The sequence below is a fragment of the Cheilinus undulatus genome, linkage group 7 (genome assembly GCF_018320785.1).
Source record: "Cheilinus undulatus linkage group 7, ASM1832078v1, whole genome shotgun sequence".
Classification (NCBI taxonomy): domain Eukaryota; kingdom Metazoa; phylum Chordata; class Actinopteri; order Labriformes; family Labridae; genus Cheilinus; species Cheilinus undulatus.
The window spans coordinates 17,875,971-17,895,251 of record NC_054871.1 but is presented as its reverse complement, the minus strand read 5'-3'; the positions used below and the strand labels follow the sequence as shown (position 1 = coordinate 17,895,251).

The 19,281-nt window shown below is 40.6% G+C and overlaps 1 protein-coding gene across 1 annotated transcript in view; it reads right to left on the bottom strand.

Moving 5' to 3' along the window:
* Nucleotides 1-18,808, bottom strand: part of fam163ab (family with sequence similarity 163 member Ab) — a 36,652-nt gene extending 17,844 nt beyond the window's left edge. The window contains exon 1 of the mRNA XM_041791723.1: nucleotides 18,686-18,808. The gene's annotated coding sequence lies outside the window, so the exon portion shown is untranslated. The remainder of the gene's footprint in view (nucleotides 1-18,685) is intronic.
* Nucleotides 18,809-19,281: the final 473 nt, after the last annotated feature.

Below are 19,281 nucleotides of genomic sequence, written 5' to 3'. Positions count from 1 at the left end.
CCAAAAAGGCATCAAAAAGGGCATGGAACAAGACTGTGCTCGACTTCTGTCTCCCTTCACCTGGCCAGACAACTCTAGACACAAACATGTCTGCAGGACTGAGTAGTTTGTGATATTGATTGATTCCATGCCAGATAAATTGGTTAAACTGTGAAAACAATCACTTTTTTGTAAACTCAAAATAACTAACTTTGAGTGTCACAGAGAGGCTGTACAGTGACAACACTAACCAGTCAGATATCCTCCTCTCTATATCAAAACAGATACCAAAAGTGTCAATCAGTATGCCATGAGAAGAAATTCCTCTGAGCCATACTTCCAACAGGACTGCCTCTCACTTTTCAACAACCCCATATTTTGATAGGAAAGTGCTCCAGATTGAAAAAGATTAACTTCTCGGATGCAACCACTTACTCGTGACCTTGAAAACCTTCGTCGTGTACTCAGACACCTGCAGGAGCTCAACCAACCGTTATCCCATCTTCCCTCTAAAGCTGTCGCAGCAGTTACGGCCCACTAGGCAGAGATTGATGACACTCAACATTTTAGTTCAATTACTTGATTTTGCTTGAGGTCATTTGGGGCAAAAGAATGCAGTGAATGTGAAGAACCACTCCCCACAATGATCCTCTTGGCCCTATAAAAGCACATGATCGATACAGGCGGTAAAATCCCCTCGTCGCCGTGAAGATGGAGAGAGATAGGGCGACAGAGAGTTGGAACACACTTTCAGTCTTTTTCTCCATCCGATCTGGATCATGTTCTGAAGCTGGCAGATTTATAACTGTGTACATTATGCCATTATGCAGCTCGGCAGGCCACTGTACTCCAGCCTGCCAGCTCCTGATTCAGCCTTTCTCACACACTCGCTGTGACTCAGGATGAGCTGGAGACCTTTACTCACATGGAGAGAAAAGAGTCATTACTCACAGAATCTCACTTAAGGCACCTTAACTTTAAATTTCCTCCTTCTATTAAAGGTCTTTCACTAGATAAGCAAGCAAGAAGGATGATTATGATTCTCCAACAAGCAGCAAGCCTTAGTGTTAAAAGTGAAGCTAATGTGGGAGTGTAAAAAACTGCAGTTCCTTGAGTGTCCACTTGAGGCTGGCTCCAAAATCCAAGATATCCCTGTTAAAGCCCTTATTAAAATTCCACATTTTGACCATCAAAAAAACAAAAACAAAAGAGAGAAAGAGAGAAAGGAGAAAGGAGAAAGGACAGGAAATGCTTTGACTAATAGAGCCAATACAAAAAAGCAGAAGGGCTTTTTTGTTTTAAGTGTGTCAATAATTTGAAGATATTTTTTTTTTGTCACAGAATATTCATTTATTCACTTTTTAGTCCCCAAAGAAAGGGAGAACAAGTTTATGTAAGAAAAAATCTCATCAGCCTCCACCACTGGGCTTCAAAACACTTCTACAGAAGCCAATATGTGACGTCACTCATCCCATTTCCCAGTTGTGGTTGTTGTTGTTTTCCAAAAGTCTTTTGTCTCCTAACTCATTTCTATTTCCCTATTTATAGTCCTTTTACAACTTTACCTCCTATTGAATGTGAAATCCTTAAGGATTTTCAGGTAGAGAGCAGAATTTATGGTTCAGCAGTGGTTTTGGCCTTGGAACTCTTCCATGGATGTAATTCTTTCTTATGGCTGAATCATAAACATGGGCCTTAACCGAGTCAAGTGAGGCCTGCAAGTCTTTATTAGATGTTGTTCTGGGTTCTTTTGACCTCCTGGATAAGTTGTAAATGTGTTCTTGAAAAAATTTTGGTAAGCTGGCAATTTCTGGAAAGGGTCCCCATTGTTCCAAGTTCTCTCCATTTGTGGATAATGGCTCTCTCTGCAGTTTGCTGGAGTCCCAAAGCCTAAGAAATGGCTTTGTAACCCTTTCCAGACTGAGAGTTGACTTTGTGTCTCACCTGTTCTTGAAATTCTTTAGACTGTGTGTTACTTTTTGAGATCATCAGACAGGTTCTTTTATCTCCTAATGGCTTACAAAAACAAAAAAAGAGCGGCCTCCTCAAAGCCTGGACTTAAATCCAATTAGAGCTGAACTGAAATCATTTTTTAAAGAAGAATGTGCCTAAAATCTCTCCACAGTGATGCAAATTGCTACTTATCGCAAATTCTTGCAGTTGATGCTATAAAGGGTAGCACAACTAGTTATTAGGTTGTGCCACCCTTTACCACATCTTAAATCATCCTAAAATCTAAAATGGTCTAGAATGCAACTCATATTGAATCTTCAGCATGGAAAAGTTTTACATAAGGGCTGTTTACGTTTTATTGCTTTGTCTGACCTTACTCTGTAGCAGTAGCTTCAGAACTTAAAAACCAAGCCCATGGAAGTAATCCTTCATCCCTCAGATGCCCTTGTTTGCATATAAAAAGTCATCAGTGGTGATTCCAGTCTGTTTCATAATCAAACAAAAACTCCTTGCAGAAGCTTGAAATACATCAAACTGACATAAAACAGCCTTATCAGCCCAGTATGAATGTAGAGCTTCTCAAACAAGCAAAAATCAACTTGCACTACAAACTTTTGCCTCAGATTTTAAGCAGAAGGTTTAAACCACTGAGCCACTGCATCGCTTTCACTTAGCACTGGAAGGCTTGAATTGATTTTCTGCTTAATTTATGTGCAGTTCAGACAGATTCACAGCGAGGAACTTGAGCAGGAAATGGGCTTGACGTTAAACATGCATACAGCTCTGCTTTACGAGGTTTGCAGAGGTTTCATTATGGCTGCTCAGCTCCCGCTCTGCTGTCCTGCGATATGCCAGCTTCTCTTTCACACTTGGCGGCAGTACAGCTCGGACGGGGCAGTGAGAGGCCAGGGGGAAGTGTAATTACTGTACCTCCATTCTGCTGGTCAGCACGGCAGTCTCATAAAAAGGAAATGAAATGGTTCAGCTTCTATCCAAGAGCAAGTAATGTACCTCGAATATTACATTAGCATACATTCACATGGACATTTTATCTGTGACAGTTAATAAATGAGGGAGTGAGGACACACAGGCAGGGCCTGAAGGAATAAGGCAGAGCTGCTGAGGTGCCTTAATCAGGAGCAGAGGAACAGAAGTACAGGTCTTAATGTGCACAATTAGATGATTATACCCTAACTAGCTGGCATCAGAATTACTGTTCAGTTAAACTAATTATCAATATTTGCATTAGAGTAGGCCAACAGGGCCATTAAAACGTTGAGCCTCAGTGTATAGCAGCATCCTACACCGGGGCTGTTGTTACATTTAGAGGCACATTTATTCTCCCTTTACCTATAAAAGCAGATCCATGTACCCGAAACCCTTAGTTTCTTAACTTGTGGGTCAGAACCCAAAAGTGGGTTGCAAAGCTATTTTCAGTGAGTCACAGATGGGTGGCTGGTAAAAATACATGGAAAAAAATCGAAAATGTACTTTTACAATTTTTCAAAATTGCTAACACACATTTCTCTAACTCTTCCTCCCTTTTTTCTTCACACAAACACAAAATTTAGTTATCAAATTCCTTTCACACAACCACTGATTCTGTGTTTAAAATCAAGCACATCACAACAGTCTTAACTACTCAGAATCAAACTCTTTTTTCACATCATAAATAACACAACATAACAAAACAGGATGCTCTGTGGTCAGTGTTGCTCCTGGAGAAAAGACGTTTTTGAGACAGTAGTAAGACAGCAAATATGTAAAGTTCATTACAAAAATTATTCAATTGTCCATAAGAAAAAAATAAACCAAAACAGACCTCAAAATAGAGACCTCTCTCAAATACCATCTACCTTTACAAGCATTTCAGGGCTGGCAGCCTAAAGCCTCCTCCAGAGCATTATGCTGCCACCACCGTGCGTCACAGTGGGGATGGTGTGTTTGTGTTGATGTGCACTGTTTAGTGAGTCCCTTATGACTTTTGGTGAACACTAGCAGAAATTCAATTTGAGTTTTCTTCACCAATGGCTTTCTCTTTGCCATGGTAACTCAGTTTGTGAGGACAGCCTGATCTAGAGATTCCATTTCCTGATTATGGATTAAACTGAACTCCAGGGGATGTTCAGTGCCTTGGATTTTTTTTTAATCATTGCTTGACCTATACTTTTCAATAACCTTTTCTCTGACTTGCTTGTAGTGTTCTTTTGTCTTCATGGTGTAATGGTAGCCAGGGATACTGATGAACCAGTGACTATCTGGACCTTCCAGACACAGGTGTCTTTATACAGTCACTGCACTCAGGTGATCCCTATTTCTCTATAGGTGAGACTACTAGCACCAACTGGCTGGACCTCTGTTGAATTAGGCCAGTCACTTCAAGGCAGTGAATATTTATGCACTCAATTATTTTACATTGCATGTTTTTGTTTAACTGACATTACATTGTAGAAATCTGCTTTCGCTTTGAAATTAGAGGTTTTTTTCTTTTTTTGTCAAAAAGCCAAATTATATGGACTATGATTGTCTAATAAAATCAATAAAAAGGTATGCATACTTTTTTTATAGGCTCTGAACTTCCCAAACATGAGTTGATTTACAATTTATAAACATTCAGTTTTCTGTCCCCAAAAAGGGCTTGGTCTTGAATTACCCATAAAGGCCATTTGATGAATGAGTTCCCATCATAAACTTGAAACATGGCAACCTTGAACATCCTGTCACTTAAGTCTGTAAAGTCGGTGAAACATTTGTCAAGCCTCAAGCTTCACCAAGCTTTTTCCCACAGCTGTCAAAACGGATAAATTAGACATAAACTGACCTGAAAGCCATACGCTTGGCCGCCAGCCGTACATTGATTGAGTAGGTGCAAATTTCAGAGTGCTGCTCAAGGCCGTTTCAACACATAGCTGTGCAAAAAACAAAAGCCCTGACCTTCAGCTTAAAGGACTGTAGTACTGAAACTGAATCCACTGTACCATCCTGCAAACACCAGGCAGACTCACACAAGGGGAGACTCTTCCAGGACAAACAACAACTCAGATCTCCTCTTGAACCTCTCTGCAAAAATGATTGAATAGTGCATGCTTGATACTTCCATAACTCCTGCTACAGAGCTAAAGATGTGCAGACTGATTAAACTGTCAACCTGTCACAGATGTTAGGTCTTCACTCTTTTTAGCCAAAGAATGGAGATGAAAATAAAGCAGCTGTTCAGCTCCATTTTCATCTTGAAGACCAGACAGATCAAAAAGATAGGTGAGTCCACTTCCTAAACCTGTATCATGTGAAAACATAAGGAACCTTTATATAAACAGCAACAACTCAAAGCTTCAGTAAATAATCAGAGTAAAAAATGAAATTAGGGATGCACTGATGCATCAGTTCAACATCAGTATCGGCCAGTATCGGCCCTTTGGACAAACATTGACTATCGGCATATTTTGTCGTAAAACCCAATCAGCAGCAGAGGTTGATCTCTGGTATAGATGTACCATTTATACCAGTCCCATTAACATTCATGTAAAAATGTTCATTTTCCAGCAAAGATAAACACATTCTCATTTCTGGTACCAAAGGAAACAACAATAAATTTGGTAGCAATAACTTATTTTCTTTGTTCTTTGTTGGTATGGTTATGTTTGATATCTTAGTTTAAGAGTTAGGGCATGTGTCCAATGACAGTGATTTATTTAGGACGATTTTGGGGGGATTATTTCTGCCTTTATTTTGATAAGACAGCTGAAAAGAGACAGGAAGAATGGGGAAAGGCATGGCCCAAACAGCTCCAGAATTAGGGTTCTATCCTGCAACCAGTGTCTCAAAGAATCTAGGCTCCGTATTTGAGCACCTGCTCTACCAGCTGGGCTAGACCAGCTCCCATTGAGAGGGCTTTTTATGACCTGGCAGAGCCCGCAACCGCAGTTAAAACTAGGGTGGCCACATGCCCCGCTTTAGGCTGGACAGTCTGGAATTTAAATGCCTTGTCCAGCGTCCGGCGCAGCCTCAACTGGGACGTTTATTTATCCTCCTTTTTGGAGTCACACCTGAACGTAACACAGCATATTGTCCAATGCTGTAACACATACAGTCTAATGAACGACTGGGCAACAAACATGACTGGATGAAAGCAGTGTCAATTTTCCGATATGTCATTGGTTGAAAATGTAAACAAGCCCCCATGTGCTAGCTACCTACATTGTGTAGTCAGGTTAACAGAATGCTAGCAGCAGGTGTACAGCTGGAAATATTAGCCTGGGAAAGATGAGTCAAAGCGGGTTCTCTTCCATCATTGGTGTTGACAAAGTTGCCATCAGAAGTTTTGCCTTTTCCTGATTTTATTTGTCAGCAAGGGAGAAAAGACATTGACGAGTACAGTACTGTTCCAAAAGAGCAACTATATTTTGCAGTGACAAAAAAAACAGCTATGCCATAGTTGAGTGACAGGTGGGTGCATTGTGGTTGTTTGCTAGGAGGCTACATGCCGGCTTCTTCTCTACATCTTAACCTGTTGTTAGACTGTTTGAGAAAGGCACCTTCATTTAGCTTCAAAACTCTTCTTCAGAAGCCAATGGGTGATGTCCTGAAACTATGTGCATGCTTCTAATAGAACAATGACAATGTTTATATCTAAGTTAATTCATGAGATTCATACCAGCATATTGTTTTTATGGATTAATGTCCAATAGGGACCAAAAATAATAATAATAATTAATACATTCAAAATAAAAGTCTTAAAGACAGCAGAAATTATGCTAAATCTGAGCTTTGAAATGTTTTATTCATACCATATTTATTTATTTAAATACAGATTTCTTTCCTTTCTCCTCAGCTTACAGGAAAAATACCTGGGTCCTTCGACAGTTGACCTTTCCCTCCTTATTCATTACACAGCTCTGGTAATATGTGGTCTGTACTGCAGCTTACTCTGGCTAAGAGAATAAGCAAAGCTCCTTCCTTAAAGTGTAAATGTTTGAATTTAAGCTTCAAGCCGTTCTTGCATAAGAGGGCTGCTACAGGATCAGCTCCACTCAGACTGTGATGAATAATACATCGTCGGTGAGTTGGTGGGTAGTGACATCATAGAAAAGACCAAGTTTTAAAACAAAAATAAGGAGGCCCCTGTATCACTGGGGAGAGTAGGAATGTTTTCTCAGTGGGATAGGTTCAGGCTCAACACAGAGGTTTGGTTAAGAGATGAAATTTGGGGTCACATTAAGGATACAGAGGTTGGCAAAGGGCAAAGGTGGATTACTAAACGGCCCAAGGGGTGCAGCCCAAACCCTGGAGCATCTGTTGAAGTCACTGTGATATGGGACCATCCAGGAAATAAAACAAATTATATCAGACACATGCAACCACAAGAAGACATGGAAGCAATACAATCAGACACAAAACAACAATAAAGAGACAAAAATTGGCATAAAGAGGACAAACAAATAATAAATAATAACAAAGAGGAATTCATCAACTAATGAGAGCCACAAAGAAACTAATGATTTAAATCAATGTGGAGAAACAACTTCAGTCATCAAATTGAACTGCTGCTTCATATTCTGTTAACCCTTTGAGCCCTACACTATTGAAGGCCAGGCCTCCCTCTTTTAACCATGTGATGAGACTTGATTTTTGTTTGTTTGGGTTTTTTTTTTTTTTTGCAAAAACTTGTTCTCCCATCTTTTCGGGACCAAAAATGCAGGAAAAAAAAATCTGTCACAAAAACACTTCAAATATTCACATCTGCACAAATAAATTCCTTGCACTTTTTTATTGGCTACTTAAATTTATATTCATAATATGCAATATAACTCAAAGCAGTTCCTGTCTGCAGAGACACAGAGGGACACGTCACAGGCTCTCTGTCTCTCTTTCTCTCCGTTATGAGCTGTTTAGGCCGTCTTTACTGTTTAGACATGCACAGTTTGGCAAAGCATGACACAATGACGGAAAGCCTGCCATTGGTTGTCACAGTCCATGTGACATCAGTTGTAGGGAAACAATAAGGCGGCTAATATTAAGCTGCAGAAATGATTAAAAAAATGGATTAAGAATTTGATAAAAACACATTCAATATTGGACTTACTGGTGTGGATTTAATCTTTCAGGACCCTGCAAATTCCCCCCAGTTCCAGGCTTGCTAGGCAAGCATCTGTTTGGGCTACAAAGGTGTGGATTGCATCACTGGAACGGCAAAACAAAGAGCTTTCAGAGGGAAAAACGTAAGTGGCTCAGATTAACTCTTTGTAACATGGGTCTCTTCTTGTCGTATACCACAATGTTGGTATCAGAGGGTTAATAGATTTTATCAATTAATATTTAATCTATTATCAGTAACATAAAATTCTATAAAATACATGCAATATTGGTCGCTATTTTTTTGTACTGATTATTATTGTGTATCCCTAATTATGAAAATCATTAATGCACATACAATAAGAATCTATTTAATCTAGCTTATTTTGTCGGTGATGCTTGTGTCACATGAAGTCATAAGGCCCAATGACCTTGACCTTTGACCTTCATAATCTAATCAGATCATCCTTGAGTGAGAGTTGATATTTGTGCAAAGATCAAAGAAAATCCCTTATAGAGGTCTTGAAATATTGTGATCATTAGCAGGGTGGTCCAAAGATCTTTGACCTCAAATATCTAATAAGTTCATCATTGTGTCAGCGAGGAAATCAGTGCAATGTCTGAAGAAAATCTCTGAAAGAATTCTGGATGTGGATGAACAGGTGGACAGATGGGAACCAAAAACCATAATGCCTCCGGCCCTGGCTATTGCAGGTGTGAGAACAGATCAGGCTATAAACTGATCCACATTTCCTCTTACAAACGTGAGTATTCTGCTGATGTTTATACAGAGACAGAGTGTGTGTTTAGTGTGTGCTTTCATGTCTGTGCGAGCCTTTGGCAGCGTCTCCGTCTGCATCTCAGAGCGGGTATCTAACTGTGTAAACGTCGGAGAGTGTTTTGTCAGTATTTTGTGAGAGCGTATGTTTGTCAGTCTGATTATGTGTGGAAGTGTCACAGTAAGTGTGTGCGTGTGATTTTGATGAGTCACCACAGACACAGCAGCCAGCAGCCGTAGAGCTACGTTAGCAGATAACAGCGTTTCTCTTCCAGCGGCCAGCGGCTCTGCCAACTAGCCTTCCTCTGCCTGGACTCTTCCTCACCCAGGCTGGCTGCTCTTCAGAGCTGCACTCACACACACAACACCCACACTCACACTAACACAATGACACAGTGGGAGTCATGAGCTGTGATCTCAGCCACCAAAACAGCTGAAAACAAAGAGTAACATGCTGCTAATTAAAAGCCTGCAGGGGAATACATGCAAAACATGAGATAATTAAATGTTGGAGTTAAAAGAATTAAACCTGATGATATCTGGAGACTCCTCTAATATCACATTGTCTGGATAAGAAAAAAAATATAACTGGAAAGGACAGAAACTGCATTACTGCAGTGTGACTGAAATACACCTATTAGACTCACAACATCCATAGCTTTGTCTGCTACAAACTTATAAATCTGTTAAAAAGAAACAGAAAAAATGTTTAACCTTCCCCTTGACTCCAAGCCAAGTGGACATTGATGGTGTTATTATTTTCAGGGCAAGCAGCCATCTTTTTTCAGTTAGGCAATGGGAAAGTTACATCTTTAAAACAAGAGGGGTATCTACTGCTCCAGCAGGATGGAGGGTGTAAAAAATACTAGTTGTTTTTCCCATATATAAACAACCTGCAGAAAATCAGGGCTTATTTCATCGTCAGCTACTGACAAATATCAAGTAATATAGTGCAGTGGTTTTCAAGTATTGGGTTGGGACCCAAGCTTGGATCACAGAGCTGTAGTCAGTCACGATTGCCCATCCATCCATTATTTACTCTGTCTGACTTCTTCAGGGTCTCAGGGGACTGGAGCCTATCCCAGCTGCCACTGGTCGAACAACGAAGTACAACCTGGACTGGTCACCAGTCGATCACAGGGCTGACATGTAGAGTCAAATAACCAGGCATGCTCACGCTCACACCTACGGGCAATTTAAAGTCACATGTTTTTGAGCATAAGCATGTTTTTGGTCTGTGAGACGAAGCCAGAGTAAATGAATAGAACTCACTCATGCATAGTGAAAACATGCTAACTTTGCACAGAAAGGCCACACCTGACCAGGATTCAAACCAGGAACCTTCTTGCTATGAGGCAACAGTGCTAATCGGTTTGAACACAATCGTGAGCTTAAAAAAATTGTGGCAAGGTATCTATACTGTATGAAAACCCTAAGTAGATACAGACCAATTAAACCATTAAAGTGATAAGTAAATTTTGGTTGTTTTTCCAAGATCTCGACTTATTAGCCTCATTATCTCTAAAACAACAAAATTAGTTATAACAACATAATTTATTGACTTCCAAAAATCTCTTTAAAAAACATCCAAATTCTACATTATTACAGGAACTGAGTAAAATAAAAAAATACATAAGCATGTCCTCCTAGGACTGTAATAATGTGCTTTTAAAACATGGTTGTTTTGTCCTGTATCTATGTTCAGTTATATGTTTTGTTCTTTCACAGGGGCAAACCACAACACTTGAATATTTTCAGAAATTTGGGTCACAATGCCTCAATAACGCTGCAGGACAGATGCATCCTCTTGCAGACCACTACTGTGAGATGCCACGTCTGTCAGGATGGAAATACATGCTGAACCTTTCAAAATAAAATAGGATTAAACGTCTGGTAAGAGTAAAGGTTAAGGCAAGGGTTGGTTAAAAGACAAAGACCTAACTTGTAAAACCTGATGACAAAAAATGTAATAAAGTCGGGTAAACAGTCTGCTTAGGGGATAAAGCTTGTCCTCCATGTAAACACTCTAATGTAGCTAACATAAATGAATTAAAGCTAAGAATGCTCTGTTAGCTGCCTAAGATAACCAACTAGCAGAGCTATGAGCTATACCTATGTAGTGACATTACCTACATAGCTAAGTTGGTTACATTAGCTGTAGCTACATTTAGCTCATGTTGCTAAAGCTATGGTAGCTACATTGGCTTACGTAGGAATGTTGACAATGTAGCTTTGGCTAAAGCTAATTTAGTTTAAGTGAGCCACTGTTTGCATAGCTACTTCTGAAAGAGGTCCATACATAATTCAATCCTGGATTAGACCTCTGAACCATCTGACAGAGGAGGCCACAGTAAACATGTATCAGCATTTTCCCAAATAGCAGAGAAATTGTCTCGTCACTGCATTCTAGCAAATGATACTATTCAAATAATGTATACAAACCTATCAATGCTAAATTACACTAACATCTATGCTTTTCTAGTTGTATCAACCTCAAGATGACAACAAATCCTTCAGTACAAGTGTTTCTCAGTACAATTCCAACAATTAGGCTTTACTTCAAGCACACAGTGGATTAAAGCTGTAAGAACCCTAATAGTTGTCAAATCTCCCAAGCTCAGGCCCACAAACACTGATGTTACAAGAATTGTGTTTACCTGAGTTGAAAGTGGGAGAATTTCTGCATTAACTGGAACAAACTGATCTCATTCTTTGTCAAACACATCCATGGATAAAAGACACTGATTAGGTGTTTTTAATCTCTTAGAAAATCTGCATTCTCCTAGAGATCCAACCCTGTTCTAAATATAACTTTATTACAGCCCCTTGTCCTGAAGATGAGGTGATGCGACTGACACCAGAGTAACTTTTCCTGTCCCGCTGATGCTGCAGAGCAGTTTGGACATAGCTCGTCTCACCTTTAAAGTGTAACTACAGCGTGCCCGACTCGCAACTGTATGGCAAGAAATACTCATCCAGCAGATAGGAAAACCTTGAGGGCTCTTAAATAATTCACTCAACCACTCCTGGAACACTGAAACACTTTCCCGGGGTAGTTTGAGACCCCTCCCCTCCGACTCCACCACCGGTCTCGACCCAACACACACTTCCTGTATGTGCACCGCTTTCACTTCTTAAAACACTCTTTCATGCAAGCTGTCCCAGAAAATACAGAGAGTGGAGGAAAAAGACATGACTTTACACCCAAAGGTAGAGTGAGTACAGGAGTCTGCACCCAAACAACGAGGACTCTCACGACTTTTTTATACTAACAACATTTCTAGTTTAGCTTTTAAAAATTAAGATTTTCAGACCACAAGACTCAGACAATATTGTGTCATTTATGATGTTCAGATGATCTTCTTTTTACAGAATCACCATGAGTAAACCCACTAGCTTTCTTAAATCATCCTTATATTGCATGGATTTAATGCATGATTGATTCACTTTAAAAAATTCAAAGAACATTTGTAAGACTACATTGATTAATCTGGGCTGGCCTGCCTTACGCTTCAGTTTTAGTTTCTTTCATGTATTTTTTATTTGCTTGAACATGATTTAAATACTTTAAATGCTGGAGGAACATTTATACATGAGGATGGTAAAACCTTCAGATACAGACACACCATGGGCTCCAACTCACAGCTTTCAGTCACATGGAGACACTGTGAGAAAAAGAACATCAAATAATGACAGCTACCATGGATCACAATGTGAAGCTTTAGCTCTTCGCATCTTATTTATCCATCTTATTGAATGTTTACATCACCTGAAAACCACAGAAGTCCGAGATAACCATTTAAATTGTAGGATTTGTCGCTTTTGACTCTTCCACAGTAACCGCAACACTGTATGAGCTGCTGAAAACAAAAATTTCAGCAAAAACTTCACTTTGGTGATGTCATCATACTGGTATATGTAGTAGTGAAGAATCCTTCTCCTTAAACTACTGCCAGAGTTAAAGCCTACAAAAGTAAAGACATTTTTATGCATTTTCAACATATTTGGGCCTATAATGCTGCCTCAAGTAAAGGGCAGAATCATAGGGAAAATTCAAGGTCAGTACAGAAGGGACGTTATTTGTTAATACAACGTTTTCAAAAAACACGTGTAACTTCAACTTCATTCTTTAACAAAGTTTGGCAGCTATATTCACGAAGTAACCACATTACAAACCTTACAAACTGAGCAATATTTCATAAATTAAACATAAAAAGGTCAAAGGTCTAATCAAGAATTAAATTATTTATAAATCCATTTTAGAAGTAGTTATGTGGCTTGCTTTACCTCGTTACCTTTAGATAAAGCTAATAGAGCTTCGCTAGCTACGTGGTTACCACGTGGTTATATTACCAATATTGAGATGTAAGAGGTAAACCAATGTAGCTATGATAGCTTTAGCTTCAGACATGTGGGTCTAGGTCACAAATTTAACAATGTAGCTATGATAGCTTTAGCTAAATCTAACAAATATAAACTTCAGAAATCGGTCTAGGTCACAAATGTAACAATTTAGCTATGATAGCTTTGGCTAAAGCTAAGAAATCTAAAGTGAGCCACCATTCACATTCTGAAATGGGTCTAGCTCAAAAATGTAGCAATGTAGCTAACATAGCTTTGCTTGCTTCAGCTATGTTACTTATGTAGTTGCACAAGCTGCATAGTTTATGTAGCTCACATATCCTCAGAATTTAGATTTAGCTACGTAGCCATGTTATCTAGGATAGCTTTGGCTAAAGCTGATGAAGCTAGAGCAAGCCACCATTTGTGTTTTGAAGCGGGTCTAGCTCATAAAGTTAGCATAATCTTCCATAGCTAATGTGGCTTTGTTTGCTTTAGCCTTAGCTACATTAGTGATTTCACGGTGGACAAGCTTTTGTCTTCCATGACTGTTTTCTGTTTACAGACTGTTTACTTGACTTTCTTAAGCATCTTGTACTCAGGTTTTGTAGGTCAGGTTTTTGACTTTTAACTTTTAGTAACCTAACTCTTACCTCAACCGTGCTAAACTAAACCTAAGCTGAAAATCAATCCAAATTTAATTTTGAAAATTTTTGCATGGTATTTCTGTTCTGACAGATCTCACTGTAGTTGTCTTCGAGGGGAGTGGGGGTGGGTGGGGCTATCTGAGATCTGCCATCTGCAGCCAGACTGTCTAGTTGCGGTGGTCTGGGGCTGTAATGCTCATCATTCTGACATGTTTACACAGAACTTTAAGTCACGATTTAAAAATGTGGTGTAGATGGCTTTGCGGTTAGGTTGCCCCTGTATGTGGACGGCCTGGGTTCAAGTCTGACCTGCGGCTCATTTTCTACATGTCTCTCCCCCCACCTCTTATCCCTGTTTCCAGCTCTATCCACTGTTTTCCTCTATGAATAAGGTCATAAAAAGCCCAAAAATAAATCTTTAAAAAATGATTTTAAAAAGTCTGTTGCTGCTACCGTTTATTGTGACCTGAGAAACTTAGACTTTCATCTTCTCCATAGCTTACCGCAGTAGGAAGCCTTTCTTTCCCACCAAGCAGCACTTCACTGAGTGTGTAACATCACATGAAAGCAATGAATTACAACATCAGATGGTTTCTTAACATCTAATAGTAGATCATGTAAGATAGAATACTGAAGTGATTGTAGTATAAAGACACTTGTGTTTGGAAGGTCAGTATTCTTGGCTACCATTACACCATGAAGATAAAAGAACACCTCAAGCAACTCAGAGAAAATGTTATTGAAAGGTAGAAGTCAGGGGACGGATACAAAAAAATCAAAGTTACTGAACATCCCTGGAGTTAAGTTAAATCCATCATCAAGAAATGAAGGAATATGGCTCATGTGTAGATCAGGCCGCCCTCACAAACTGAGTCATGTGAGTGAAGGAGACTAGTGAGAGAGGCCACCAAGACACCTATGACTACTCTGAAGGAGTTACATGTTTTGACAGCTGAGATGGGAGAGACCCTGCATACATTAACTGTTGCCTGGGTCCTTCACCAGTCAAAGCCTAAGAAAGCTTATATGAAATCTCAACTAGAGTTTGCCAAAAGGTATGTGGGAGACTCCATGGTCAAGTAGAACAAAGTTCTTTGGTCTGATGAGACCAAGATGGTTCTTTTCGGCCATCAGACAAGATGCAGTGTTTGGCAGACACATCACCATAAACACACCTCCTCACTGTGAAGCACGGTGGTGGCAGCATCATACTGTGGGGATGCTTGTCAGGAGTCGGCCCTGGAAGGATAAATGCAGCAAAATATAGGAAAATCCCGGAAACAATCTTATTCAGTCTGCAGGGGAACTACGGCAGTGGAGAAGATTTATTTTCCCGCAAGACAATGATCCGAATCATACAGCAAAAGGTACACAGAAATGGTTTAAGACAACAAGGTGAATGTTTTGGAATGGTTGAGTCAAAGCCCAGATCTCACTCCAATAGATCCTTTAATGCGTGTTAGTGTAAGGTTCTCCAACGAGCAAAATCCAAATATTTCTTTAACCAAAACAAATAATGCCAAAATAACAAAAGGTAAAAGAAACCGTCTCCCAGCACTGATCCACGAGGATTTGTCTGGGCTAATAAAGCTGCTTCTGCTAACTGTTTCCTAAATTAACCACAGTCGATCAAATATTTAGTTTCCCAGCCGGTGAGGCTGATACATAATATCCTAGCGCTGACTAGCAGCTCGTTGTAATTTCCTTTTAGTGTTTTGAACTGTTGGCACAGCCCACTGTTACACAACCTGGATATTAAATATAATTTGTCTGTTGCTGCGATGTTAGCTGTGACAGCCCTGACTGCAGACTCCTCTGGGAAATCAGTCCACTTCCCGTTGTATCTCAGCCACTGGAGGTGGAGGAATTAAGGAGCGTGTGCATGTGTGTGTATGTGTGTGTGAGAGAAGGCTGCTCAACAGTTCTTTAGTCAAGCTGTATTTTGCTGCTTCCTCTGTGAGAAATGGGTCAGAGCAGCACAGCACCTGCTGCTGTAGCTGCCATGGGATCAATACACTGCACAAAGCGCACTGAGGGAAGAATGTCTCATTTAATTGTCTCAAGATTTAATGTATAATATTAGAGACAGACGACAAATCTAAAGATACAAACAACACATAAAGCTAAAGTGCTCAGGCAAAGCCGTAAAAGAGGCTTTGAGCAGAATCTACATATCACACTAGAGAAGATGATAAAGAAATGGAAGGAAGAATGGAGGAAGAAATAAATCATTTGGATGAAGAATAGCTGGGTGACTGATGTCATATTTTGTTGAATGATGGGACCAGAGATTTGCTCTCTTCTAGTCGGAAGGGCTGCATTTATAAATCATATATTTTACATTTTATTGCATTTTACAGCAGATCAGAAAATGCTGTCTTCTTTGATTTCCACATACCAGAACTCTAAACTCAACAGGCAGTTGCCCAAGGGTTATTTACTTACTTACTTGCTGTACAGCAAGAGTAAACCTTTATGATAAATACTTTTTAAACTCGTGACATTTGGGGGGCGTGGCTGAGCTTTCAATGGAGTGAGACGTGAGTTCGGGAGCTCCTGCCGTTTTCGATCAAAGTTGCATTTCACTAGTGCATTTTGTTGATATACTTGGCCCTATCCTAGCCTGCTCCACTTTCTGTATAGAAATATAATACTGCTCTGTGTTGAAATGGCTGACAAGTTCATGAAAACCCGCAATGCTGTTCAGACACAACTAAGGCCTGGTCTACGTGCCGTGACCTCGTCCCCGGGTGTGTCGCCTGCCGGTGCTATGCCCAACTTGACCCAAGCTAGCCGTGATATAGACGCCCTCAGGCTCGACTTGCTGACTTCGCTGAGGAAAGACATCGCTGACATCTTGAAAAAAGGAACACCAGGAAACTCTCGGCGATACTTTATCGTCTATCAAGCTCGACCTGCAGGCTGTGAAAACACAACTGCCGCATGATAAAGCTGCTACTGATGCTAACATGGCGACGCTGAAAGGTACTGTGGGGGAAATGGAGCATGCACTCTCCGGGTGCACCGATGACATCGCCGAGATGAAATCTACTTTAGAGGGCCTTGTTGCTAACGTGACTACGCTTGAGAGTAAATGTGAGGATCTAGAGTCCAGATTACGGCGCAATAATGTCAGGATAGTCGGAGTTCCAGAGGGCAACGATTCCTGCACCACAGATGCTGTAGCAGTCTTGTTAAAGGAGGCATTCAATCTGCAAAAAGAGCTGCTTTTGGACCGGACCCACCGAACCCTTCAACTGAAGCCAAAGCCCGGTGAGTGACCGAGAGCCACTGTGTGCAGATTTCACTAAACTCGTGACATTTTTAAATGCGATAGCTGCAGTAAGTTCTCAAAATGTGCATGTTTCGCCATGAAACAGGAAGTGGTTTATCACTTGGCTGTGGATGCTCAAAAATTACCCAAACTTTAAATGTACAATGGCATCCGCAGCCATCACATGGTATTATTCATTCATTATTACAGAACCATCCATGGGTGAAGCACGAGGGGGTACTGATTAACCTGGCCCACAGTTGGTAGGGTCCCTTGAGAAGCCTGCAATGAAATTGTGTTTTTATTTATTTTTTCCTTAGTAATTGGTGTCACTATTGAATCAAAGGCGACTAAATTAATTGGTCAACAGACTTAAATTAGTTTCAAATAGAATACAATAAAATACTGATGGGCCCCTGCTCCTCCCTTAAAGATTTCCAAATGGTGTAGTCCAGTGCAAGCAGATTTATTTGAACCATCAAAAATATTGCTCATAAATGAGGAAATCATGGCTCAAAAATGCATTAAACTGCATAGGTATTTGTAAAAATGATGCCACATTTGTTGCTTGGCTGGCTAGGTTAAGGGAGACCCTGTGTAATATTCTTTCTGGGGGCCCCAAATCCCTAGCTAAGCCTCTGGAGCCACCTAATAACAATGGGTAATTTTACAGTCCACTCTGCAAGCTGCTGCTTCACTGCAATCAAACACATGCACCTCAAAACTCAGCCAGAGAAAAGATTTTTTTATGCATGTTGAACTGAAAGTAAAAGCAACCCTACATTAAATTTTGTCTTGATCCAGAGGTGTTTTGCCATAAAACAGGAAGTGGTTTATCATTTGTCTAAGGATGACTGATATGAACCAAACTTTACACGTGATGGCACCCCCAGCCTGAACATAATCATATGGTAATATTCATTTGTTAAAGAACCACCAAATGGCAACAGGACATTTTATAGTACACACTGCAAGCTTCCGCTTTAATGTGATCAAACAATCTCATGCGCTAAATTATTTTTTGTGCATGTTGAACCAGAATTAAAAACAACCCTCTATTAGATTTTGTCTCGTTATTCAGAGGTGTTCAGTGTTACAATGGTGAATTTAATTAGAAGTTAACTTTTCAAACCTCTGAAGTCTGAGTTCTTTGCTCATCCCACAACCACTTAGGACCTTCAGCTCTTCTCTCTCTCAGTCTAAATATCACTAAAACACAGCTGATCAAAGCCTCTTGTTAATGCAGTCACTTCCTAGCTTTGATCATCTTTCAATCTGAGATCAAGCCGTCTTTTCTTTTAGATGCTTTCCAACTTAATGCTTGTGAAAGCTGCAAGAAAGCCTGACCAGGATGAGGTAGTGTGAGAGATCACAGCAGCAGCAAAATGGCAAAACCCCAAGACTCCAGCTCGTACTGAGCTGTTCTACTCACTCTCTCCCCCCTTTGGCAGCCTTATAGGCATATTTCACGTTTAATTAACGGCTGAATTTCATGGGATTGCTTACATTTTTGCCTCTTAAACTGAATATTGAGGGCTCCTACACCAATAAGCATCAATCCACTGTAACATTTGAAACCAGAGCCTGAAGCATGGGAGCATTTTTACTCCTAAATCTAACAAAAATTCAACGTGAACATACCTGAGCTTCTTACATGGTCCATTTATTCATCCCAATCTTAATCCAGAGGAGTTTGACCATGAAAAGCCACAAGCATCCTTATCGCAGCAAGAGCAGGACGAGCTGGAGAGAGGAGCAGAGAGGCAGAGGAGGTGCATGGGACGGACTGCGGCGGAACTTCTCCAAGGGTGATCCGGAGAGTCCAGAGCGCACAGCAGCACCACGAGAACCCAACACCTCCGGCTGTAGGAACCACAGACTAGAGGTCAGAGGGACGGCAGCGGAAACAGATGCGAGGAAAAAGAAGCATGGTCACAAACAAACAGGTTTAAGGGCGAACAGGACGAGGATTCAGAGAGGGGAAAGCGCCTTTTACGCGCGTGTTGCCGGGAAAGACGCTGTCACCTTCATGCACAGCGATGGTCTGCTCAGGAGTCCAAAAGCGCAAACAAGCATCAGGAAGACCGAGGACGCCGAAATTTAAACGAACGCATCCAACAAGTGAGGGACAAGCAGGAGGAATGACGGAGGACGGAGTCAGCTGCTGGGTCGACTGGGAGGAGGGGGGAGGAGGAGAGGAGCCGCCCCAAATCACGCTGCCTCCTCCCCAGTTGTGA